General features: G+C 47.6%; 1 non-coding gene and 61 pseudogenes across 1 annotated transcript; all 62 read right to left on the reverse strand.

Moving 5' to 3' along the window:
* Positions 1 to 17: 17 nt before the first annotated feature.
* LOC143801427 (U2 spliceosomal RNA) lies at positions 18 to 191 on the reverse strand (annotated as a pseudogene).
* A 159-nt stretch (positions 192 to 350) lies between these two features.
* LOC143797344 (U2 spliceosomal RNA) lies at positions 351 to 538 on the reverse strand. The gene has a single exon (XR_013220458.1). It is a non-coding gene; the product is annotated as a U2 spliceosomal RNA (small nuclear RNA).
* A 176-nt stretch (positions 539 to 714) lies between these two features.
* On the reverse strand, positions 715 to 888 carry LOC143796645 (U2 spliceosomal RNA; annotated as a pseudogene).
* A 176-nt stretch (positions 889 to 1,064) lies between these two features.
* LOC143796480 (U2 spliceosomal RNA) lies at positions 1,065 to 1,238 on the reverse strand (annotated as a pseudogene).
* Positions 1,239 to 1,414: 176 nt separating this feature from the next.
* LOC143795094 (U2 spliceosomal RNA) lies at positions 1,415 to 1,588 on the reverse strand (annotated as a pseudogene).
* A 198-nt stretch (positions 1,589 to 1,786) lies between these two features.
* On the reverse strand, positions 1,787 to 1,938 carry LOC143796628 (U2 spliceosomal RNA; annotated as a pseudogene).
* Positions 1,939 to 2,113: 175 nt separating this feature from the next.
* On the reverse strand, positions 2,114 to 2,287 carry LOC143794365 (U2 spliceosomal RNA; annotated as a pseudogene).
* A 176-nt stretch (positions 2,288 to 2,463) lies between these two features.
* LOC143794343 (U2 spliceosomal RNA) lies at positions 2,464 to 2,637 on the reverse strand (annotated as a pseudogene).
* Positions 2,638 to 2,813: 176 nt separating this feature from the next.
* On the reverse strand, positions 2,814 to 2,987 carry LOC143797174 (U2 spliceosomal RNA; annotated as a pseudogene).
* A 176-nt stretch (positions 2,988 to 3,163) lies between these two features.
* Positions 3,164 to 3,337, reverse strand: LOC143796035 (U2 spliceosomal RNA; annotated as a pseudogene).
* Positions 3,338 to 3,475: 138 nt separating this feature from the next.
* On the reverse strand, positions 3,476 to 3,687 carry LOC143794643 (U2 spliceosomal RNA; annotated as a pseudogene).
* Positions 3,688 to 3,884: 197 nt separating this feature from the next.
* LOC143801623 (U2 spliceosomal RNA) lies at positions 3,885 to 4,036 on the reverse strand (annotated as a pseudogene).
* Positions 4,037 to 4,234: 198 nt separating this feature from the next.
* On the reverse strand, positions 4,235 to 4,386 carry LOC143796629 (U2 spliceosomal RNA; annotated as a pseudogene).
* Positions 4,387 to 4,561: 175 nt separating this feature from the next.
* LOC143794366 (U2 spliceosomal RNA) lies at positions 4,562 to 4,735 on the reverse strand (annotated as a pseudogene).
* Positions 4,736 to 4,911: 176 nt separating this feature from the next.
* LOC143794346 (U2 spliceosomal RNA) lies at positions 4,912 to 5,085 on the reverse strand (annotated as a pseudogene).
* Positions 5,086 to 5,261: 176 nt separating this feature from the next.
* Positions 5,262 to 5,435, reverse strand: LOC143797175 (U2 spliceosomal RNA; annotated as a pseudogene).
* A 176-nt stretch (positions 5,436 to 5,611) lies between these two features.
* LOC143796036 (U2 spliceosomal RNA) lies at positions 5,612 to 5,785 on the reverse strand (annotated as a pseudogene).
* A 138-nt stretch (positions 5,786 to 5,923) lies between these two features.
* On the reverse strand, positions 5,924 to 6,135 carry LOC143794645 (U2 spliceosomal RNA; annotated as a pseudogene).
* Positions 6,136 to 6,332: 197 nt separating this feature from the next.
* On the reverse strand, positions 6,333 to 6,484 carry LOC143801624 (U2 spliceosomal RNA; annotated as a pseudogene).
* A 175-nt stretch (positions 6,485 to 6,659) lies between these two features.
* On the reverse strand, positions 6,660 to 6,834 carry LOC143796788 (U2 spliceosomal RNA; annotated as a pseudogene).
* Positions 6,835 to 7,010: 176 nt separating this feature from the next.
* On the reverse strand, positions 7,011 to 7,181 carry LOC143797356 (U2 spliceosomal RNA; annotated as a pseudogene).
* A 176-nt stretch (positions 7,182 to 7,357) lies between these two features.
* On the reverse strand, positions 7,358 to 7,531 carry LOC143796713 (U2 spliceosomal RNA; annotated as a pseudogene).
* A 176-nt stretch (positions 7,532 to 7,707) lies between these two features.
* LOC143795095 (U2 spliceosomal RNA) lies at positions 7,708 to 7,881 on the reverse strand (annotated as a pseudogene).
* Positions 7,882 to 8,057: 176 nt separating this feature from the next.
* LOC143795097 (U2 spliceosomal RNA) lies at positions 8,058 to 8,231 on the reverse strand (annotated as a pseudogene).
* A 176-nt stretch (positions 8,232 to 8,407) lies between these two features.
* LOC143794752 (U2 spliceosomal RNA) lies at positions 8,408 to 8,581 on the reverse strand (annotated as a pseudogene).
* A 175-nt stretch (positions 8,582 to 8,756) lies between these two features.
* Positions 8,757 to 8,930, reverse strand: LOC143801596 (U2 spliceosomal RNA; annotated as a pseudogene).
* A 198-nt stretch (positions 8,931 to 9,128) lies between these two features.
* LOC143796235 (U2 spliceosomal RNA) lies at positions 9,129 to 9,280 on the reverse strand (annotated as a pseudogene).
* A 176-nt stretch (positions 9,281 to 9,456) lies between these two features.
* Positions 9,457 to 9,630, reverse strand: LOC143794802 (U2 spliceosomal RNA; annotated as a pseudogene).
* Positions 9,631 to 9,806: 176 nt separating this feature from the next.
* Positions 9,807 to 9,980, reverse strand: LOC143797176 (U2 spliceosomal RNA; annotated as a pseudogene).
* Positions 9,981 to 10,156: 176 nt separating this feature from the next.
* Positions 10,157 to 10,330, reverse strand: LOC143796737 (U2 spliceosomal RNA; annotated as a pseudogene).
* Positions 10,331 to 10,468: 138 nt separating this feature from the next.
* Positions 10,469 to 10,680, reverse strand: LOC143794646 (U2 spliceosomal RNA; annotated as a pseudogene).
* A 197-nt stretch (positions 10,681 to 10,877) lies between these two features.
* On the reverse strand, positions 10,878 to 11,029 carry LOC143801580 (U2 spliceosomal RNA; annotated as a pseudogene).
* Positions 11,030 to 11,204: 175 nt separating this feature from the next.
* On the reverse strand, positions 11,205 to 11,379 carry LOC143796789 (U2 spliceosomal RNA; annotated as a pseudogene).
* A 176-nt stretch (positions 11,380 to 11,555) lies between these two features.
* LOC143797398 (U2 spliceosomal RNA) lies at positions 11,556 to 11,726 on the reverse strand (annotated as a pseudogene).
* Positions 11,727 to 11,902: 176 nt separating this feature from the next.
* On the reverse strand, positions 11,903 to 12,076 carry LOC143796646 (U2 spliceosomal RNA; annotated as a pseudogene).
* Positions 12,077 to 12,252: 176 nt separating this feature from the next.
* LOC143795098 (U2 spliceosomal RNA) lies at positions 12,253 to 12,426 on the reverse strand (annotated as a pseudogene).
* Positions 12,427 to 12,602: 176 nt separating this feature from the next.
* Positions 12,603 to 12,776, reverse strand: LOC143795641 (U2 spliceosomal RNA; annotated as a pseudogene).
* Positions 12,777 to 12,952: 176 nt separating this feature from the next.
* On the reverse strand, positions 12,953 to 13,126 carry LOC143795099 (U2 spliceosomal RNA; annotated as a pseudogene).
* Positions 13,127 to 13,301: 175 nt separating this feature from the next.
* LOC143801428 (U2 spliceosomal RNA) lies at positions 13,302 to 13,475 on the reverse strand (annotated as a pseudogene).
* Positions 13,476 to 13,673: 198 nt separating this feature from the next.
* On the reverse strand, positions 13,674 to 13,825 carry LOC143796046 (U2 spliceosomal RNA; annotated as a pseudogene).
* A 176-nt stretch (positions 13,826 to 14,001) lies between these two features.
* Positions 14,002 to 14,175, reverse strand: LOC143795774 (U2 spliceosomal RNA; annotated as a pseudogene).
* Positions 14,176 to 14,351: 176 nt separating this feature from the next.
* On the reverse strand, positions 14,352 to 14,525 carry LOC143795586 (U2 spliceosomal RNA; annotated as a pseudogene).
* Positions 14,526 to 14,701: 176 nt separating this feature from the next.
* LOC143794803 (U2 spliceosomal RNA) lies at positions 14,702 to 14,875 on the reverse strand (annotated as a pseudogene).
* Positions 14,876 to 15,051: 176 nt separating this feature from the next.
* LOC143797177 (U2 spliceosomal RNA) lies at positions 15,052 to 15,225 on the reverse strand (annotated as a pseudogene).
* A 176-nt stretch (positions 15,226 to 15,401) lies between these two features.
* Positions 15,402 to 15,575, reverse strand: LOC143795642 (U2 spliceosomal RNA; annotated as a pseudogene).
* A 138-nt stretch (positions 15,576 to 15,713) lies between these two features.
* LOC143794647 (U2 spliceosomal RNA) lies at positions 15,714 to 15,925 on the reverse strand (annotated as a pseudogene).
* Positions 15,926 to 16,122: 197 nt separating this feature from the next.
* Positions 16,123 to 16,274, reverse strand: LOC143801627 (U2 spliceosomal RNA; annotated as a pseudogene).
* Positions 16,275 to 16,449: 175 nt separating this feature from the next.
* LOC143796790 (U2 spliceosomal RNA) lies at positions 16,450 to 16,624 on the reverse strand (annotated as a pseudogene).
* Positions 16,625 to 16,800: 176 nt separating this feature from the next.
* Positions 16,801 to 16,971, reverse strand: LOC143797358 (U2 spliceosomal RNA; annotated as a pseudogene).
* A 176-nt stretch (positions 16,972 to 17,147) lies between these two features.
* LOC143795587 (U2 spliceosomal RNA) lies at positions 17,148 to 17,321 on the reverse strand (annotated as a pseudogene).
* Positions 17,322 to 17,497: 176 nt separating this feature from the next.
* LOC143794805 (U2 spliceosomal RNA) lies at positions 17,498 to 17,671 on the reverse strand (annotated as a pseudogene).
* Positions 17,672 to 17,847: 176 nt separating this feature from the next.
* LOC143797178 (U2 spliceosomal RNA) lies at positions 17,848 to 18,021 on the reverse strand (annotated as a pseudogene).
* Positions 18,022 to 18,197: 176 nt separating this feature from the next.
* On the reverse strand, positions 18,198 to 18,371 carry LOC143795643 (U2 spliceosomal RNA; annotated as a pseudogene).
* Positions 18,372 to 18,509: 138 nt separating this feature from the next.
* On the reverse strand, positions 18,510 to 18,721 carry LOC143794648 (U2 spliceosomal RNA; annotated as a pseudogene).
* A 197-nt stretch (positions 18,722 to 18,918) lies between these two features.
* On the reverse strand, positions 18,919 to 19,070 carry LOC143801581 (U2 spliceosomal RNA; annotated as a pseudogene).
* Positions 19,071 to 19,245: 175 nt separating this feature from the next.
* Positions 19,246 to 19,420, reverse strand: LOC143796791 (U2 spliceosomal RNA; annotated as a pseudogene).
* A 176-nt stretch (positions 19,421 to 19,596) lies between these two features.
* On the reverse strand, positions 19,597 to 19,770 carry LOC143795100 (U2 spliceosomal RNA; annotated as a pseudogene).
* A 176-nt stretch (positions 19,771 to 19,946) lies between these two features.
* On the reverse strand, positions 19,947 to 20,117 carry LOC143797399 (U2 spliceosomal RNA; annotated as a pseudogene).
* A 176-nt stretch (positions 20,118 to 20,293) lies between these two features.
* LOC143796647 (U2 spliceosomal RNA) lies at positions 20,294 to 20,467 on the reverse strand (annotated as a pseudogene).
* A 176-nt stretch (positions 20,468 to 20,643) lies between these two features.
* LOC143795101 (U2 spliceosomal RNA) lies at positions 20,644 to 20,817 on the reverse strand (annotated as a pseudogene).
* A 176-nt stretch (positions 20,818 to 20,993) lies between these two features.
* Positions 20,994 to 21,167, reverse strand: LOC143795644 (U2 spliceosomal RNA; annotated as a pseudogene).
* Positions 21,168 to 21,343: 176 nt separating this feature from the next.
* LOC143795102 (U2 spliceosomal RNA) lies at positions 21,344 to 21,517 on the reverse strand (annotated as a pseudogene).
* Positions 21,518 to 21,540: the final 23 nt, after the last annotated feature.

The raw sequence follows: 21,540 nt of genomic DNA on the forward strand, positions 1-21,540 counted from the left end.
CGCGTTTTGAATCTGCATAACCACACCCTCCATCCCTGTGAAGGTTCCGTGCGACAAAGCAAGCTCCATTTCCAGCTCCCTGTTCCAAAAATCCATTTAATATATGGTCCCCAAATAGGGGACGTATCAGATATTAAACTAATAAGAACAGACACTACACTTGATCTTGAGCCATTTGGCCGAGAAGAGATGATCAGAAATGGTTTGCCACTTGGGCCGCACCAAGGCCTACAACCGACACCCACTGTGGAGACGTAGCAAAAGATTGCCGCAGGGAAGACATTTCCAGAAACTCTGGATGCTCTGTCGATGACAGTTCTGCGGTGTGCATGTGTTCAAGCTGTGCGCAACGCGTTTTGAACCTGCATAACCACACCCTCCATCCCCGTGAAGGTTCCGTGTGACAAAGCAAGCTCCATTTCCAGCTCCCTGTTCCAAAAATCCATGTAATATATGGTCCCCAAATAGGGGACATATCAGATATTAAACTAATAACAGACACTACGCTTGATCTTGATCCATTTGGCCGAGAAGAGATGATCAGAAATGGTTTGCCACTTGGGCCGCACCAAGGCCTACAACCGACACCCACTGTTAAGACGTAGCAAAAGATTGCCGCAGGGAAGACATTTCCAGAAACTCTGGATGCTCTGTCGATGACAGTTCTGCGGTGTGCATGTGTTCAAGCTGTGCGCAACGCGTTTTGAATCTGCATAACCACACCCTCCATCCCTGTGAAGGTTCCGTGTGACAAAGCAAGCTCCATTTCCAGCTCCCTGTTCCAAAAATCCATTTAATATATGGTCCCCAAATAGGGGACGTAACAGATATTAAACTAATAAGAACAGACACTACGCTTGATCTTGAGCCATTTGGCCGAGAAGAGATGATCAGAAATGGTTTGCCACTTGGGCCGCACCAAGGCCTACAACCGACACCCACTGTGGAGACGTAGCAAAAGATTGCCGCAGGGAAGACATTTCCAGAAACTCTGGATGCTCTGTCGACGACAGTTCTGCGGTGTGCATGTGTTCAAGCTGTGCGCAACGCGTTTTGAATCTGCATAACCACACCCTCCATCCCCGTGAAGGTTCCGTGTGACAAAGCAAGCTCCATTTCCAGCTCCCTGTTCCAAAAATCCATTTAATATATGGTCCCCAAATAGGGGACGTATCAGATATTAAACTAATAAGAACAGACACTATGCTTGATCTTGAGCCATTTGGCCGAGAAGAGATGATCAGAAATGGTTTGCCACTTGGGCCGCACCAAGGCCTACAACCGACACCCACTGTGGAGACGTAGCAAAAGATTGCCGCAGGGAAGACATTTCCAGAAACTCTGGATGCTCTGTCGATGACAGTTCTGCGGTGTGCATGTGTTCAAGCTGTGTGCAACGCATTTTGAATCTGCATAACCACACCCTCCATCCCCGTGAAGGTTCCGTGTGACAAAGCAAGCTCCATTTCCAGCTCCCTGTTCCAAAAATCCATTTAATATATGGTCCCCAAATAGGGGACGTATCAGATATTAAACTAATAAGAACAGACACTACGCTTGATCTTGAGCCATTTGGCCGAGAAGAGATGATCAGAAATGGTTTGCCACTTGGGCCGCACCAAGGCCTACAACCGACACCAACTGTGGAGACGTAGCAAAAGATTGCCGCAGGGAAGACATTTCCAGAAACTCTGGATGCTCTGTCGATGACAGTTCTGCGGTGTGCATGTGTTCAAGCTGTGCGCAACGCGTTTTGAATCTGCATAACCACACCCTCCATCCCCGTGAAGGTTCCGTGTGACAAAGCAAGTTCCATTTCCAGCTCCCTGTTCCAAAAATCCATTTAATATATGGTCCCCAAATAGGGGACGTATCAGATATTAAACTAATAAGAACAGACACTACGCTTGATCTTGAGCCATTTGGCCGAGAAGAGATGATCAGAAATGGTTTGCCACTTGGGCCGCACCAAGGCCTACAACCGACATCCACTGTGAGACGTAGCAAAAGATTGCCGCAGGGAAGACATTTCCAGAAACTCTGGATGCTCTATCGATGACAGTTCTGCGGTGTGCATGTGTTCAAGCTGTGCGCAACGCGTTTTGAATCTGCATAACCACACCCTCCATCCCTGTGAAGGTTCCGTGCGACAAAGCAAGCTCCATTTCCAGCTCCCTGTTCCAAAAATCCATTTAATATATGGTCCCCAAATAGGGGACGTATCAGATATTAAACTAATAAGAACAGACACTACGCTTGATCTTGAGCCATTTGGCCGAGAAGAGATGATCAGAAATGGTTTGCCACTTGGGCCGCACCAAGGCCTACAACCGACATCCACTGTGGAGACGTAGCAAAAGATTGCCGCAGGGAAGACATTTCCAGAAACTCTGGATGCTCTATCGATGACAGTTCTGCGGTGTGCATGTGTTCAAGCTGTGCGCAACGCGTTTTGAATCTGCATAACCACACCCTCCATCCCTGTGAAGGTTCCGTGCGACAAAGCAAGCTCCATTTCCAGCTCCCAGTTCCAAAAATCCATTTAATATATGGTCCCCAAATAGGGGACGTATCAGATATTAAACTAATAAGAACAGACACTACGCTTGATCTTGAGCCATTTGGCCGAGAAGAGATGATCAGAAATGGTTTGCCACTTGGGCCGCACCAAGGCCTACAACCGACACCCACTGTGGAGACGTAGCAAAAGATTGCCGCAGGAAAGACATTTCCAGAAACTCTGGATGCTCTATCGATGACAGTTCTGCGGTGTGCATGTGTTCAAGCTGTGCACAATGCGTTTTGAATCTGCATAACCACACCCTCCATCCCCGTGAAGGTTCCGTGTGACAAAGCAAGCTCCATTTCCAGCTCCCTGTTCCAAAAATCCATTTAATATATGGTCCCCAAATAAGGGACGTATCAGATATTAAACTAATAAGAACAGACACTACGCTTCATCTTGAGCCATTTGGCCGAGAAGAGATGATCAAAAATGGTTTGCCACTTGGGCCGCACCAAGGCCTACAACCGACACCCTCTGTGGAGACGTAGCAAAAGATTGCCGCAGGGAAGACATTTCCAGAAACTCTGGATGCTCTGTCGATGACAGTTCTGCGGTGTGCATGTGTTCAAGCTGTGCGCAATGCGTTTTGAATCTGCATAACCACACCCTCCATCCCCGTGAAGGTTCCGTGTGACAAAGCAAGCTCCATTTCCAGCTCCCTGTTCCAAAAATCCATTTAATGTATGGTCCCCAAATAGGGGACGTATCAGATATTAAACTAATAAGAACAGACACTACGCTTGATCTTGAGCCATTTGGCCAAGAAGAGATGATCAGAAATGGTTTGCCACTTGGGCCGCACCAAGGCCTACAACCGACACCCACTATGGAGACATAGCAAAAGATTGCCGCAGGGAAGACATTTCCAGAAACTCTGGATGATCTGTCGATGACAGTTCTGCGGTGTGCATGTGTTCAAGCTGTGTGAAACGCGTTTTGAATCTGCATAACCACACCCTCCACCCCCGTGATGGTTCCGTGCGACAAAGCAAGCTCCATTTCCAGCTCCCTGTTCCAAAAATCCATTTAATATATGGTCCCCAAATAGGGGACGTATCAGATATTAAACTAATAAGAACAGACACTACGCTTGATCTTGAGCCATTTGGCCGAGAAGAGATGATCAGAAATGGTTTGCCACTTGGGCCGCACCAAGGCCTACAACCGACATCCACTGTGAGACGTAGCAAAAGATTGCCGCAGGGAAGACATTTCCAGAAACTCTGGATGCTCTATCGATGACAGTTCTGCGGTGTGCATGTGTTCAAGCTGTGCGCAACGCGTTTTGAATCTGCATAACCACACCCTCCATCCCCGTGAAGGTTCCGTGCGACAAAGCAAGCTCCATTTCCAGCTGCCTGTTCCAAAAATCCATTTAATATATGGTCCCCAAATAGGGGACGTATCAGATATTAAACTAATAAGAACAGACACTACACTTGATCTTGAGCCATTTGGCCGAGAAGAGATGATCAGAAATGGTTTGCCACTTGGGCCGCACCAAGGCCTACAACCGACACCCACTGTGGAGACGTAGCAAAAGATTGCCGCAGGGAAGACATTTCCAGAAACTCTGGATGATCTGTCGATGACAGTTCTGCGGTGTGCATGTGTTCAAGCTGTGCGCAACGCGTTTTGAATCTGCATAACCACACCCTCCATCCCCGTGAAGGTTCCGTGTGACAAAGCAAGTTCCATTTCCAGCTCCCTGTTCCAAAAATCCATTTAATATATGGTCCCCAAATAGGGGACGTATCAGATATTAAACTAATAAGAACAGACACTACGCTTGATCTTGAGCCATTTGGCCGAGAAGAGATGATCAGAAATGGTTTGCCACTTGGGCCGCACCAAGGCCTACAACCGACATCCACTGTGAGACGTAGCAAAAGATTGCCGCAGGGAAGACATTTCCAGAAACTCTGGATGCTCTATCGATGACAGTTCTGCGGTGTGCATGTGTTCAAGCTGTGCGCAACGCGTTTTGAATCTGCATAACCACACCCTCCATCCCTGTGAAGGTTCCGTGCGACAAAGCAAGCTCCATTTCCAGCTCCCTGTTCCAAAAATCCATTTAATATATGGTCCCCAAATAGGGGACGTATCAGATATTAAACTAATAAGAACAGACACTACGCTTGATCTTGAGCCATTTGGCCGAGAAGAGATGATCAGAAATGGTTTGCCACTTGGGCCGCACCAAGGCCTACAACCGACATCCACTGTGGAGACGTAGCAAAAGATTGCCGCAGGGAAGACATTTCCAGAAACTCTGGATGCTCTATCGATGACAGTTCTGCGGTGTGCATGTGTTCAAGCTGTGCGCAACGCGTTTTGAATCTGCATAACCACACCCTCCATCCCTGTGAAGGTTCCGTGCGACAAAGCAAGCTCCATTTCCAGCTCCCAGTTCCAAAAATCCATTTAATATATGGTCCCCAAATAGGGGACGTATCAGATATTAAACTAATAAGAACAGACACTACGCTTGATCTTGAGCCATTTGGCCGAGAAGAGATGATCAGAAATGGTTTGCCACTTGGGCCGCACCAAGGCCTACAACCGACACCCACTGTGGAGACGTAGCAAAAGATTGCCGCAGGAAAGACATTTCCAGAAACTCTGGATGCTCTATCGATGACAGTTCTGCGGTGTGCATGTGTTCAAGCTGTGCACAATGCGTTTTGAATCTGCATAACCACACCCTCCATCCCCGTGAAGGTTCCGTGTGACAAAGCAAGCTCCATTTCCAGCTCCCTGTTCCAAAAATCCATTTAATATATGGTCCCCAAATAAGGGACGTATCAGATATTAAACTAATAAGAACAGACACTACGCTTCATCTTGAGCCATTTGGCCGAGAAGAGATGATCAAAAATGGTTTGCCACTTGGGCCGCACCAAGGCCTACAACCGACACCCTCTGTGGAGACGTAGCAAAAGATTGCCGCAGGGAAGACATTTCCAGAAACTCTGGATGCTCTGTCGATGACAGTTCTGCGGTGTGCATGTGTTCAAGCTGTGCGCAATGCGTTTTGAATCTGCATAACCACACCCTCCATCCCCGTGAAGGTTCCGTGTGACAAAGCAAGCTCCATTTCCAGCTCCCTGTTCCAAAAATCCATTTAATGTATGGTCCCCAAATAGGGGACGTATCAGATATTAAACTAATAAGAACAGACACTACGCTTGATCTTGAGCCATTTGGCCAAGAAGAGATGATCAGAAATGGTTTGCCACTTGGGCCGCACCAAGGCCTACAACCGACACCCACTATGGAGACATAGCAAAAGATTGCCGCAGGGAAGACATTTCCAGAAACTCTGGATGATCTGTCGATGACAGTTCTGCGGTGTGCATGTGTTCAAGCTGTGTGAAACGCGTTTTGAATCTGCATAACCACACCCTCCACCCCCGTGATGGTTCCGTGCGACAAAGCAAGCTCCATTTCCAGCTCCCTGTTCCAAAAATCCATTTAATATATGGTCCCCAAATAGGGGACGTATCAGATATTAAACTAATAAGAACAGACACTACGCTTGATCTTGAGCCATTTGGCCGAGAAGAGATGATCAGAAATGGTTTGCCACTTGGGCCGCACCAAGGCCTACAACCGACATCCACTGTGAGACGTAGCAAAAGATTGCCGCAGGGAAGACATTTCCAGAAACTCTGGATGCTCTATCGATGACAGTTCTGCGGTGTGCATGTGTTCAAGCTGTGCGCAACGCGTTTTGAATCTGCATAACCACACCCTCCATCCCCGTGAAGGTTCCGTGCGACAAAGCAAGCTCCATTTCCAGCTGCCTGTTCCAAAAATCCATTTAATATATGGTCCCCAAATAGGGGACGTATCAGATATTAAACTAATAAGAACAGACACTACACTTGATCTTGAGCCATTTGGCCGAGAAGAGATGATCAGAAATGGTTTGCCACTTGGGCCGCACCAAGGCCTACAACCGACACCCACTGTGGAGACGTAGCAAAAGATTGCCGCAGGGAAGACATTTCCAGAAACTCTGGATGATCTGTCGATGACAGTTCTGCGGTGTGCATGTGTTCAAGCTGTGCGCAACGCGTTTTGAATCTGCATAACCACACCCTCCACCCCCGTGATGGTTCCGTGCGACAAAGCAAGCTCCATTTCCAGCTCCCTGTTCCAAAAATCCATTTAATATATGGTCCCAAAATAGGGGACGTATCAGATATTAAACTAATAAGAACAGACACTACGCTTGATCTTGAGCCATTTGGCCGAGAAGAGATGATCAGAAATGATTTGCCACTTGGGCCGCACCAAGGCCTACAACCGACACCCACTGTGGAGACGTAGCAAAAGATTGCCGCAGGGAAGACATTTCCAGAAACTCTGGATGCTCTGTCGATGACAGTTCTGCGGTGTGCATGTGTTCAAGCTGTGCGCAACGCGTTTTGAATCTGCATAACCACACCCTCCATCCCCGTGAAGGTTCCGTGTGACAAAGCAAGCTCCATTTCCAGCTCCCTGTTCCAAAAATCCATGTAATATATGGTCCCCAAATAGGGGACATATCAGATATTAAACTAATAACAGACACTACGCTTGATCTTGATCCATTTGGCCGAGAAGAGATGATCAGAAATGGTTTGCCACTTGGGCCGCACCAAGGCCTACAACCGACACCCACTGTTAAGACGTAGCAAAAGATTGCCGCAGGGAAGACATTTCCAGAAACTCTGGATGCTCTGTCGATGACAGTTCTGCGGTGTGCATGTGTTCAAGCTGTGCGCAACGCGTTTTGAATCTGCATAACCACACCCTCCATCCCCGTGAAGGTTCCGTGTGACAAAGCAAGCTCCATTTCCAGCTCCCTGTTCCAAAAATCCATTTAATATATGGTCCCCAAATAGGGGACGTAACAGATATTAAACTAATAAGAACAGACACTACGCTTGATCTTGAGCCATTTGGCCGAGAAGAGATGATCAGAAATGGTTTGCCACTTGGGCCGCACCAAGGCCTACAACCGACACCCACTGTGGAGACGTAGCAAAAGATTGCCGCAGGGAAGACATTTCCAGAAACTCTGGATGCTCTGTCGACGACAGTTCTGCGGTGTGCATGTGTTCAAGCTGTGCGCAACGCGTTTTGAATCTGCATAACCACACCCTCCATCCCCGTGAAGGTTCCGTGTGACAAAGCAAGCTCCATTTCCAGCTCCCTGTTCCAAAAATCCATTTAATATATGGTCCCCAAATAGGGGACGTATCAGATATTAAACTAATAAGAACAGACACTACGCTTGATCTTGAGCCATTTGGCCGAGAAGAGATGATCAGAAATGGTTTGCCACTTGGGCCGCACCAAGGCCTACAACCGACACCCACTGTGGAGACGTAGCAAAAGATTGCCGCAGGGAAGACATTTCCAGAAACTCTGGATGCTCTGTCGATGACAGTTCTGCGGTGTGCATGTGTTCAAGCTGTGTGCAACGCATTTTGAATCTGCATAACCACACCCTCCATCCCCGTGAAGGTTCCGTGTGACAAAGCAAGCTCCATTTCCAGCTCCCTGTTCCAAAAATCCATTTAATATATGGTCCCCAAATAGGGGACGTATCAGATATTAAACTAATAAGAACAGACACTACGCTTGATCTTGAGCCATTTGGCCGAGAAGAGATGATCAGAAATGGTTTGCCACTTGGGCCGCACCAAGGCCTACAACCGACACCAACTGTGGAGACGTAGCAAAAGATTGCCGCAGGGAAGACATTTCCAGAAACTCTGGATGCTCTGTCGATGACAGTTCTGCGGTGTGCATGTGTTCAAGCTGTGCGCAACGCGTTTTGAATCTGCATAACCACACCCTCCATCCCCGTGAAGGTTCCGTGTGATAAAGCAAGCTCCATTTCCAGCTCCCTGTTCCAAAAATCCATTTAATATATGGTCCCCAAATAGGGGACGTATCAGATATTAAACTAATAAGAACAGACACTACGCTTGATCTTGAGCCATTTGGCCGAGAAGAGATGATCAGAAATGGTTTGCCACTTGGGCCGCACCAAGGCCTACAACCGACATCCACTGTGAGATGTAGCAAAAGATTGCCGCAGGGAAGACATTTCCAGAAACTCTGGATGCTCTATCGATGACAGTTCTGCGGTGTGCATGTGTTCAAGCTGTGCGCAACGCGTTTTGAATCTGCATAACCACACCCTCCATCCCCGTGAAGGTTCCGTGCGACAAAGCAAGCTCCATTTCCAGCTCCCTGTTCCAAAAATCCATTTAATATATGGTCCCCAAATAGGGGACGTATCAGATATTAAACTAATAAGAACAGACACTACACTTGATCTTGAGCCATTTGGCCAAGAAGAGATGATCAGAAATGGTTTGCCACTTGGGCCGCACCAAGGCCTACAACCGACACCCACTGTGGAGACGTAGCAAAAGATTGCCGCAGGGAAGACATTTCCAGAAACTCTGGATGCTCTGTCGATGACAGTTCTGCGGTGTGCATGTGTTCAAGCTGTGCGCAACGCGTTTTGAATCTGCATAACCACACCCTTCATCCCCGTGAAGGTTCCGTGTGACAAAGCAAGCTCCATTTCCAGCTCCCTGTTCCAAAAATCCATTTAATGTATGGTCCCCAAATAGGGGACGTATCAGATATTAAACTAATAAGAACAGACACTACGCTTGATCTTGAGCCATTTGGCCGAGAAGAAATGATCAGAAATGGTTTGCCACTTGGGCCGCACCAAGGCCTACAACCGACATCCACTGTGGAGACGTAGCAAAAGATTGCCGCAGGGAAGACATTTCCAGAAACTCTGGATGCTCTGTCGATGACAGTTCTGCGGTGTGCATGTGTTCAAGCTGTGCGCAACGCGTTTTGAATCTGCATAACCACACCCTCCATCCCCGTGAAGGTTCCGTGTGACAAAGCAAGCTCCATTTCCAGCTCCCAGTTCCAAAAATCCATTTAATATATGGTCCCCAAATAGGGGACGTATCAGATATTAAACTAATAAGAACAGACACTACGCTTGATCTTGAGCCATTTGGCCGAGAAGAGATGATCAGAAATGGTTTGCCACTTGGGCCGCACCAAGGCCTACAACCGACACCCACTGTGGAGACGTAGCAAAAGATTGCCGCAGGAAAGACATTTCCAGAAACTCTGGATGCTCTATCGATGACAGTTCTGCGGTGTGCATGTGTTCAAGCTGTGCACAATGCGTTTTGAATCTGCATAACCACACCCTCCATCCCCGTGAAGGTTCCGTGTGACAAAGCAAGCTCCATTTCCAGCTCCCTGTTCCAAAAATCCATTTAATATATGGTCCCCAAATAAGGGACGTATCAGATATTAAACTAATAAGAACAGACACTACGCTTCATCTTGAGCCATTTGGCCGAGAAGAGATGATCAAAAATGGTTTGCCACTTGGGCCGCACCAAGGCCTACAACCGACACCCACTGTGGAGACGTAGCAAAAGATTGCCGCAGGGAAGACATTTCCAGAAACTCTGGATGCTCTGTCGATGACAGTTCTGCGGTGTGCATGTGTTCAAGCTGTGCGCAATGCGTTTTGAATCTGCATAACCACACCCTCCATCCCCGTGAAGGTTCCGTGTGACAAAGCAAGCTCCATTTCCAGCTCCCTGTTCCAAAAATCCATTTAATATATGGTCCCCAAATAGGGGACGTATCAGATATTAAACTAATAAGAACAGACAGTACGCTTGATCTTGAGCCATTTGGCCAAGAAGAGATGATCAGAAATGGTTTGCCACTTGGGCCGCACCAAGGCCTACAACCGACACCCACTGTGGAGACATAGCAAAAGATTGCCGCAGGGAAGACATTTCCAGAAACTCTGGATGATCTGTCGATGACAGTTCTGCGGTGTGCATGTGTTCAAGCTGTGTGAAACGCGTTTTGAATCTGCATAACCACACCCTCCACCCCCGTGATGGTTCCGTGCGACAAAGCAAGCTCCATTTCCAGCTCCCTGTTCCAAAAATCCATTTAATATATGGTCCCCAAATAGGGGACGTATCAGATATTAAACTAATAAGAACAGACACTACGCTTGATCTTGAGCCATTTGGCCGAGAAGAGATGATCAGAAATGGTTTGCCACTTGGGCCGCACCAAGGCCTACAACCGACATCCACTGTGAGACGTAGCAAAAGATTGCCGCAGGGAAGACATTTCCAGAAACTCTGGATGCTCTATCGATGACAGTTCTGCGGTGTGCATGTGTTCAAGCTGTGCGCAACGCGTTTTGAATCTGCATAACCACACCCTCCATCCCCGTGAAGGTTCCGTGCGACAAAGCAAGCTCCATTTCCAGCTGCATGTTCCAAAAATCCATTTAATATATGGTCCCCAAATAGGGGACGTATCAGATATTAAACTAATAAGAACAGACACTACACTTGATCTTGAGCCATTTGGCCGAGAAGAGATGATCAGAAATGGTTTGCCACTTGGGCCGCACCAAGGCCTACAACCGACACCCACTGTGGAGACGTAGCAAAAGATTGCCGCAGGGAAGACATTTCCAGAAACTCTGGATGATCTGTCGATGACAGTTCTGCGGTGTGCATGTGTTCAAGCTGTGCGCAACGCGTTTTGAATCTGCATAACCACACCCTCCACCCCCGTGATGGTTCCGTGCGACAAAGCAAGCTCCATTTCCAGCTCCCTGTTCCAAAAATCCATTTAATATATGGTCCCAAAATAGGGGACGTATCAGATATTAAACTAATAAGAACAGACACTACGCTTGATCTTGAGCCATTTGGCCGAGAAGAGATGATCAGAAATGATTTGCCACTTGGGCCGCACCAAGGCCTACAACCGACACCCACTGTGGAGACGTAGCAAAAGATTGCCGCAGGGAAGACATTTCCAGAAACTCTGGATGCTCTGTTGATGACAGTTCTGCGGTGTGCATGTGTTCAAGCTGTGCGCAACGCGTTTTGAATCTGCATAACCACACCCTCCATCCCCGTGAAGGTTCCGTGTGACAAAGCAAGCTCCATTTCCAGCTCCCTGTTCCAAAAATCCATGTAATATATGGTCCCCAAATAGGGGACGTATCAGATATTAAACTAATAACAGACACTACGCTTGATCTTGATCCATTTGGCTGAGAAGAGATGATCAGAAATGGTTTGCCACTTGGGCCGCACCAAGGCCTACAACCGACACCCACTGTTAAGACGTAGCAAAAGATTGCCGCAGGGAAGACATTTCCAGAAACTCTGGATGCTCTGTCGATGACAGTTCTGCGGTGTGCATGTGTTCAAGCTGTGCGCAACGCGTTTTGAATCTGCATAACCACACCCTCCATCCCTGTGAAGGTTCCGTGTGACAAAGCAAGCTCCATTTCCAGCTCCCTGTTCCAAAAATCCATTTAATATATGGTCCCCAAATAGGGGACGTAACAGATATTAAACTAATAAGAACAGACACTACGCTTGATCTTGAGCCATTTGGCCGAGAAGAGATGATCAGAAATGGTTTGCCACTTGGGCCGCACCAAGGCCTACAACCGACACCCACTGTGGAGACGTAGCAAAAGATTGCCGCAGGGAAGACATTTCCAGAAACTCTGGATGCTCTGTCGACGACAGTTCTGCGGTGTGCATGTGTTCAAGCTGTGCGCAACGCGTTTTGAATCTGCATAACCACACCCTCCATCCCCGTGAAGGTTCCGTGTGACAAAGCAAGCTCCATTTCCAGCTCCCTGTTCCAAAAATCCATTTAATATATGGTCCCCAAATAGGGGACGTATCAGATATTAAACTAATAAGAACAGACACTACGCTTGATCTTGAGCCATTTGGCCGAGAAGAGATGATCAGAAATGGTTTGCCACTTGGGCCGCACCAAGGCCTACAACCGACACCCACTGTGGAGACGTAGCAAAAGATTGCCGCAGGGAAGACATTTCCAGAAACTCTGGATGCTCTGTCGATGACAGTTCTGCGGTGTGCATGTGTTCAAGCTGTGTGCAACGCATTTTGAATCTGCATAACCACACCCTCCATCCCCGTGAAGGTTCCGTGTGACAAAGCAAGCTCCATTTCCAGCTCCCTGTTCCAAAAATCCATTTAATATATGGTCCCCAAATAGGGGACGTATCAGATATTAAACTAATAAGAACAGACACTACGCTTGATCTTGAGCCATTTGGCCAAGAAGAGATGATCAGAAATGGTTTGCCACTTGGGCCGCACCAAGGCCTACAACCGACACCAACTGTGGAGACGTAGCAAAAGATTGCCGCAGGGAAGACATTTCCAGAAACTCTGGATGCTCTGTCGATGACAGTTCTGCGGTGTGCATGTGTTCAAGCTGTGCGCAACGCGTTTTGAATCTGCATAACCACACCCTCCATCCCCGTGAAGGTTCCGTGTGACAAAGCAAGCTCCATTTCCAGCTCCCTGTTCCAAAAATCCATTTAATATATGGTCCCCAAATAGGGGACGTATCAGATATTAAACTAATAAGAACAGACACTACGCTTGATCTTGAGCCATTTGGCCGAGAAGAGATGATCAGAAATGGTTTGCCACTTGGGCCGCACCAAGGCCTACAACCGACATCCACTGTGAGACGTAGCAAAAGATTGCCGCAGGGAAGACATTTCCAGAAACTCTGGATGCTCTATCGATGACAGTTCTGCGGTGTGCATGTGTTCAAGCTGTGCGCAACGCGTTTTGAATCTGCATAACCACACCCTCCATCCCTGTGAAGGTTCCGTGCGACAAAGCAAGCTCCATTTCCAGCTCCCTGTTCCAAAAATCCATTTAATATATGGTCCCCAAATAGGGGACGTATCAGATATTAAACTAATAAGAACAGACACTACACTTGATCTTGAGCCATTTGGCCGAGAAGAGATGATCAGAAATGGTTTGCCACTTGGGCCGCACCAAGGCCTACAACCGACACCCACTGTGGAGACGTAGCAAAAGATTGCCGCAGGGAAGACATTTCCAGAAACTCTGGATGCTCTGTCGATGACAGTTCTGCGGTGTGCATGTGTTCAAGCTGTGCGCAACGCGTTTTGAATCTGCATAACCACACCCTTCATCCCCGTGAAGGTTCCGTGTGACAAAGCAAGCTCCATTTCCAGCTCCCTGTTCCAAAAATCCATTTAATGTATGGTCCCCAAATAGGGGACGTATCAGATATTAAACTAATAAGAACAGACACTACGCTTGATCTTGAGCCATTTGGCCGAGAAGAGATGATCAGAAATGGTTTGCCACTTGGGCCGCACCAAGGCCTACAACCGACACCCACTGTGGAGACGTAGCAAAATATTGCCGCAGGGAAGACATTTCCAGAAACTCTGGATGCTCTGTCGATGACAGTTCTGCGGTGTGCATGTGTTCAAGCTGTGCGCAACGCATTTTGAATCTGCATAACCACACCCTCCATCCCCGTGAAGGTTCCGTGTGACAAAGCAAGCTCCATTTCCAGCTCCCTGTTCCAAAAATCCATGTAATATATGGTCCCCAAATAGGGGACGTATCAGATATTAAACTAATAAGAACAGACACTACGCTTGATCTTGAGCCATTTGGCCGAGAAGAGATGATCAGAAATGGTTTGCCACTTGGGCCGCACCAAGGCCTACAACCGACACCAACTGTGGAGACGTAGCAAAAGATTGCCGCAGGGAAGACATTTCCAGAAACTCTGGATGCTCTGTCGATGACAGTTCTGCGGTGTGCATGTGTTCAAGCTGTGCGCAACGCGTTTTGAATCTGCATAACCACACCCTCCATCCCCGTGAAGGTTCCGTGTGATAAAGCAAGCTCCATTTCCAGCTCCCTGTTCCAAAAATCCATTTAATATATGGTCCCCAAATAGGGGACGTATCAGATATTAAACTAATAAGAACAGACACTACGCTTGATCTTGAGCCATTTGGCCGAGAAGAAATGATCAGAAATGGTTTGCCACTTGGGCCGCACCAAGGCCTACAACCGACATCCACTGTGGAGACGTAGCAAAAGATTGCCGCAGGGAAGACATTTCCAGAAACTCTGGATGCTCTGTCGATGACAGTTCTGCGGTGTGCATGTGTTCAAGCTGTGCGCAACGCGTTTTGAATCTGCATAACCACACCCTCCATCCCCGTGAAGGTTCCGTGTGACAAAGCAAGCTCCATTTCCAGCTCCCAGTTCCAAAAATCCATTTAATATATGGTCCCCAAATAGGGGACGTATCAGATATTAAACTAATAAGAACAGACACTACGCTTGATCTTGAGCCATTTGGCCGAGAAGAGATGATCAGAAATGGTTTGCCACTTGGGCCGCACCAAGGCCTACAACCGACACCCACTGTGGAGACGTAGAAAAAGATTGCCGCAGGAAAGACATTTCCAGAAACTCTGGATGCTCTATCGATGACAGTTCTGCGGTGTGCATGTGTTCAAGCTGTGCACAATGCGTTTTGAATCTGCATAACCACACCCTCCATCCCCGTGAAGGTTCCGTGTGACAAAGCAAGCTCCATTTCCAGCTCCCTGTTCCAAAAATCCATTTAATATATGGTCCCCAAATAAGGGACGTATCAGATATTAAACTAATAAGAACAGACACTACGCTTCATCTTGAGCCATTTGGCCGAGAAGAGATGATCAAAAATGGTTTGCCACTTGGGCCGCACCAAGGCCTACAACCGACACCCACTGTGGAGACGTAGCAAAAGATTGCCGCAGGGAAGACATTTCCAGAAACTCTGGATGCTCTGTCGATGACAGTTCTGCGGTGTGCATGTGTTCAAGCTGTGCGCAATGCGTTTTGAATCTGCATAACCACACCCTCCATCCCCGTGAAGGTTCCGTGTGACAAAGCAAGCTCCATTTCCAGCTCCCTGTTCCAAAAATCCATTTAATATATGGTCCCCAAATAGGGGACGTATCAGATATTAAACTAATAAGAACAGACACTACGCTTGATCTTGAGCCATTTGGCCAAGAAGAGATGATCAGAAATGGTTTGCCACTTGGGCCGCACCAAGGCCTACAACCGACACCCACTATGGAGACATAGCAAAAGATTGCCGCAGGGAAGACATTTCCAGAAACTCTGGATGATCTGTCGATGACAGTTCTGCGGTGTGCATGTGTTCAAGCTGTGTGAAACGCGTTTTGAATCTGCATAACCACACCCTCCACCCCCGTGATGGTTCCGTGCGACAAAGCAAGCTCCATTTCCAGCTCCCTGTTCCAAAAATCCATTTAATATATGGTCCCCAAATAGGGGACGTATCAGATATTAAACTAATAAGAACAGACACTACGCTTGATCTTGAGCCATTTGGCCGAGAAGAGATGATCAGAAATGGTTTGCCACTTGGGCCGCACCAAGGCCTACAACCGACATCCACTGTGAGACGTAGCAAAAGATTGCCGCAGGGAAGACATTTCCAGAAACTCTGGATGCTCTATCGATGACAGTTCTGCGGTGTGCATGTGTTCAAGCTGTGCGCAACGCGTTTTGAATCTGCATAACCACACCCTCCATCCCCGTGAAGGTTCCGTGCGACAAAGCAAGCTCCATTTCCAGCTGCCTGTTCCAAAAATCCATTTAATATATGGTCCCCAAATAGGGGACGTATCAGATATTAAACTAATAAGAACAGACACTACACTTGATCTTGAGCCATTTGGCCGAGAAGAGATGATCAGAAATGGTTTGCCACTTGGGCCGCACCAAGGCCTACAACCGACACCCACTGTGGAGACGTAGCAAAAGATTGCCGCAGGGAAGACATTTCCAGAAACTCTGGATGATCTGTCGATGACAGTTCTGCGGTGTGCATGTGTTCAAGCTGTGCGCAACGCGTTTTGAATCTGCATAACCACACCCTCCACCCCCGTGATGGTTCCGTGCGACAAAGCAAGCTCCATTTCCAGCTCCCTGTTCCAAAAATCCATTTAATATATGGTCCCAAAATAGGGGACGTATCAGATATTAAACTAATAAGAACAGACACTACGCTTGATCTTGAGCCATTTGGCCGAGAAGAGATGATCAGAAATGATTTGCCACTTGGGCCGCACCAAGGCCTACAACCGACACCCACTGTGGAGACGTAGCAAAAGATTGCCGCAGGGAAGACATTTCCAGAAACTCTGGATGCTCTGTCGATGACAGTTCTGCGGTGTGCATGTGTTCAAGCTGTGCGCAACGCGTTTTGAATCTGCATAACCACACCCTCCATCCCCGTGAAGGTTCCGTGTGACAAAGCAAGCTCCATTTCCAGCTCCCTGTTCCAAAAATCCATGTAATATATGGTCCCCAAATAGGGGACATATCAGATATTAAACTAATAACAGACACTACGCTTGATCTTGATCCATTTGGCCGAGAAGAGATGATCAGAAATGGTTTGCCACTTGGGCCGCACCAAGGCCTACAACCGACACCCACTGTTAAGACGTAGCAAAAGATTGCCGCAGGGAAGACATTTCCAGAAACTCTGGATGCTCTGTCGATGACAGTTCTGCGGTGTGCATGTGTTCAAGCTGTGCGCAACGCGTTTTGAATCTGCATAACCACACCCTCCATCCCCGTGAAGGTTCCGTGTGATAAAGCAAGCTCCATTTCCAGCTCCCTGTTCCAAAAATCCATTTAATATATGGTCCCCAAATAGGGGACGTATCAGATATTAAACTAATAAGAACAGACACTACGCTTGATCTTGAGCCATTTGGCCGAGAAGAAATGATCAGAAATGGTTTGCCACTTGGGCCGCACCAAGGCCTACAACCGACATCCACTGTGGAGACGTAGCAAAAGATTGCCGCAGGGAAGACATTTCCAGAAACTCTGGATGCTCTGTCGATGACAGTTCTGCGGTGTGCATGTGTTCAAGCTGTGCGCAACGCGTTTTGAATCTGCATAACCACACCCTCCATCCCCGTGAAGGTTCCGTGTGACAAAGCAAGCTCCATTTCCAGCTCCCAGTTCCAAAAATCCATTTAATATATGGTCCCCAAATAGGGGACGTATCAGATATTAAACTAATAAGAACAGACACTACGCTTGATCTTGAGCCATTTGGCCGAGAAGAGATGATCAGAAATGGTTTGCCACTTGGGCCGCACCAAGGCCTACAACCGACACCCACTGTGGAGACGTAGAAAAAGATTGCCGCAGGAAAGACATTTCCAGAAACTCTGGATGCTCTATCGATGACAGTTCTGCGGTGTGCATGTGTTCAAGCTGTGCACAATGCGTTTTGAATCTGCATAACCACACCCTCCATCCCCGTGAAGGTTCCGTGTGACAAAGCAAGCTCCATTTCCAGCTCCCTGTTCCAAAAATCCATTTAATATATGGTCCCCAAATAAGGGACGTATCAGATATTAAACTAATAAGAACAGACACTACGCTTCATCTTGAGCCATTTGGCCGAGAAGAGATGATCAAAAATGGTTTGCCACTTGGGCCGCACCAAGGCCTACAACCGACACCCACTGTGGAGACGTAGCAAAAGATTGCCGCAGGGAAGACATTTCCAGAAACTCTGGATGCTCTGTCGATGACAGTTCTGCGGTGTGCATGTGTTCAAGCTGTGCGCAATGCGTTTTGAATCTGCATAACCACACCCTCCATCCCCGTGAAGGTTCCGTGTGACAAAGCAAGCTCCATTTCCAGCTCCCTGTTCCAAAAATCCATTTAATATATGGTCCCCAAATAGGGGACGTATCAGATATTAAACTAATAAGAACAGACACTACGCTTGATCTTGAGCCATTTGGCCAAGAAGAGATGATCAGAAATGGTTTGCCACTTGGGCCGCACCAAGGCCTACAACCGACACCCACTATGGAGACATAGCAAAAGATTGCCGCAGGGAAGACATTTCCAGAAACTCTGGATGATCTGTCGATGACAGTTCTGCGGTGTGCATGTGTTCAAGCTGTGTGAAACGCGTTTTGAATCTGCATAACCACACCCTCCACCCCCGTGATGGTTCCGTGCGACAAAGCAAGCTCCATTTCCAGCTCCCTGTTCCAAAAATCCATTTAATATATGGTCCCCAAATAGGGGACGTATCAGATATTAAACTAATAAGAACAGACACTACGCTTGATCTTGAGCCATTTGGCCGAGAAGAGATGATCAGAAATGGTTTGCCACTTGGGCCGCACCAAGGCCTACAACCGACATCCACTGTGAGACGTAGCAAAAGATTGCCGCAGGGAAGACATTTCCAGAAACTCTGGATGCTCTATCGATGACAGTTCTGCGGTGTGCATGTGTTCAAGCTGTGCGCAACGCGTTTTGAATCTGCATAACCACACCCTCCATCCCCGTGAAGGTTCCGTGCGACAAAGCAAGCTCCATTTCCAGCTGCATGTTCCAAAAATCCATTTAATATATGGTCCCCAAATAGGGGACGTATCAGATATTAAACTAATAAGAACAGACACTACACTTGATCTTGAGCCATTTGGCCGAGAAGAGATGATCAGAAATGGTTTGCCACTTGGGCCGCACCAAGGCCTACAACCGACACCCACTGTGGAGACGTAGCAAAAGATTGCCGCAGGGAAGACATTTCCAGAAACTCTGGATGATCTGTCGATGACAGTTCTGCGGTGTGCATGTGTTCAAGCTGTGCGCAACGCGTTTTGAATCTGCATAACCACACCCTCCACCCCCGTGATGGTTCCGTGCGACAAAGCAAGCTCCATTTCCAGCTCCCTGTTCCAAAAATCCATTTAATATATGGTCCCAAAATAGGGGACGTATCAGATATTAAACTAATAAGAACAGACACTACGCTTGATCTTGAGCCATTTGGCCGAGAAGAGATGATCAGAAATGATTTGCCACTTGGGCCGCACCAAGGCCTACAACCGACACCCACTGTGGAGACGTAGCAAAAGATTGCCGCAGGGAAGACATTTCCAGAAACTCTGGATGCTCTGTCGATGACAGTTCTGCGGTGTGCATGTGTTCAAGCTGTGCGCAACGCGTTTTGAATCTGCATAACCACACCCTCCATCCCCGTGAAGGTTCCGTGTGACAAAGCAAGCTCCATTTCCAGCTCCCTGTTCCAAAAATCCATTTAATATATGGTCCCCAAATAGGGGACGTATCAGATATTAAACTAATAAGAACAGACACTACGCTTGATCTTGAGCCATTTGGCCGAGAAGAGATGATCAGAAATGGTTTGCCACTTGGGCCGCACCAAGGCCTACAACCGACACCCACTGTGGAGACGTAGCAAAAGATTGCCGCAGGGAAGACATTTCCAGAAACTCTGGATGCTCTGTTGATGACAGTTCTGCGGTGTGCATGTGTTCAAGCTGTGCGCAACGCGTTTTGAATCTGCATAACCACACCCTCCATCCCCGTGAAGGTTCCGTGTGACAAAGCAAGCTCCATTTCCAGCTCCCTGTTCCAAAAATCCATGTAATATATGGTCCCCAAATAGGGGACGTATCAGATATTAAACTAATAACAGACACTACGCTTGATCTTGATCCATTTGGCTGAGAAGAGATGATCAGAAATGGTTTGCCACTTGGGCCGCACCAAGGCCTACAACCGACACCCACTGTTAAGACGTAGCAAAAGATTGCCGCAGGGAAGACATTTCCAGAAACTCTGGATGCTCTGTCGATGACAGTTCTGCGGTGTGCATGTGTTCAAGCTGTGCGCAACGCGTTTTGAATCTGCATAACCACACCCTCCATCCCTGTGAAGGTTCCGTGTGACAAAGCAAGCTCCATTTCCAGCTCCCTGTTCCAAAAATCCATTTAATATATGGTCCCCAAATAGGGGACGTAACAGATATTAAACTAATAAGAACAGACACTACGCTTGATCTTGAGCCATTTGGCCGAGAAGAGATGATCAGAAATGGTTTGCCACTTGGGCCGCACCAAGGCCTACAACCGACACCCACTGTGGAGACGTAGCAAAAGATTGCCGCAGGGAAGACATTTCCAGAAACTCTGGATGCTCTGTCGACGACAGTTCTGCGGTGTGCATGTGTTCAAGCTGTGCGCAACGCGTTTTGAATCTGCATAACCACACCCTCCATCCCCGTGAAGGTTCCGTGTGACAAAGCAAGCTCCATTTCCAGCTCCCTGTTCCAAAAATCCATTTAATATATGGTCCCCAAATAGGGGACGTATCAGATATTAAACTAATAAGAACAGACACTACGCTTGATCTTGAGCCATTTGGCCGAGAAGAGATGATCAGAAATGGTTTGCCACTTGGGCCGCACCAAGGCCTACAACCGACACCCACTGTGGAGACGTAGCAAAAGATTGCCGCAGGGAAGACATTTCCAGAAACTCTGGATGCTCTGTCGATGACAGTTCTGCGGTGTGCATGTGTTCAAGCTGTGTGCAACGCATTTTGAATCTGCATAACCACACCCTCCATCCCCGTGAAGGTTCCGTGTGACAAAGCAAGCTCCATTTCCAGCTCCCTGTTCCAAAAATCCATTTAATATATGGTCCCCAAATAGGGGACGTATCAGATATTAAACTAATAAGAACAGACACTACGCTTGATCTTGAGCCATTTGGCCAAGAAGAGATGATCAGAAATGGTTTGCCACTTGGGCCGCACCAAGGCCTACAACCGACACCAACTGTGGAGACGTAGCAAAAGATTGCCGCAGGGAAGACATTTCCAGAAACTCTGGATGCTCTGTCGATGACAGTTCTGCGGTGTGCATGTGTTCAAGCTGTGCGCAACGCGTTTTGAATCTGCATAACCACACCCTCCATCCCCGTGAAGGTTCCGTGTGACAAAGCAAGCTCCATTTCCAGCTCCCTGTTCCAAAAATCCATTTAATATATGGTCCCCAAATAGGGGACGTATCAGATATTAAACTAATAAGAACAGACACTACGCTTGATCTTGAGCCATTTGGCCGAGAAGAGATGATCAGAAATGGTTTGCCACTTG

This window comes from Ranitomeya variabilis, chromosome 1 (assembly GCF_051348905.1).
Source record: "Ranitomeya variabilis isolate aRanVar5 chromosome 1, aRanVar5.hap1, whole genome shotgun sequence".
Classification (NCBI taxonomy): domain Eukaryota; kingdom Metazoa; phylum Chordata; class Amphibia; order Anura; family Dendrobatidae; genus Ranitomeya; species Ranitomeya variabilis.